Raw genomic sequence first — 635 nt, 5'->3', positions numbered from 1 at the left:
GGCGTCGGCGTCTCGCTTAAATAGTCAGATTTGGCCGTTCAAGCACGTAGGAGCGACGGCCTCACCGGACCGCTTGGCAACACGAGTGTCTATGTGGATCCCGCATGTCAATCTGACGTGACTGAAGTGCCGAGGCGCGTCCAAGCCTCCTCATATCCACCCCTAATATGGCTCAATATGGAGGGTGCCGGTCAGTTTAAATGAATAAAGCCGGTTTGGGGAGGCCGACTGGGTCACGATTTTGTGAACGGTCACCTACTGGGCTGTCCGCCCGGACATATGTGGGCGTTTGAAGAGCCAGATTGTAGATGCTCTCAGCATGCATGGTCACCCAACATGTGAGTCGTCTATAACATGCGCAGGTCCACTTAGAAAAAAACTATAAGAAATTAGGGAAAGAAATACATGATACACGGGTTTTTCTTTTTAGTCAACTAATCAAAATATAAATTTTGGAAAAATTAAGAGATTTTAGAGAAATTACACAATTTTTCAATGAACTATTAAAAAAATAAAATGTGATGAAAATAGGAACTGCAAAAAGATTATATTTGAGAAATTTTTGAAAATATGGGTCTTTTGAAAAAGTCTAAAGATTAACAGTAGTTGTGCCGGTCCAAACAAAATAGGTAGAT

Source organism: Triticum dicoccoides, chromosome 7A (assembly GCF_002162155.2).
Source record: "Triticum dicoccoides isolate Atlit2015 ecotype Zavitan chromosome 7A, WEW_v2.0, whole genome shotgun sequence".
Classification (NCBI taxonomy): Eukaryota; Viridiplantae; Streptophyta; class Magnoliopsida; order Poales; family Poaceae; genus Triticum; species Triticum dicoccoides.
The sequence above is the reverse complement of the archived record's forward strand: the minus strand, read 5'-3'. Positions refer to the sequence as shown.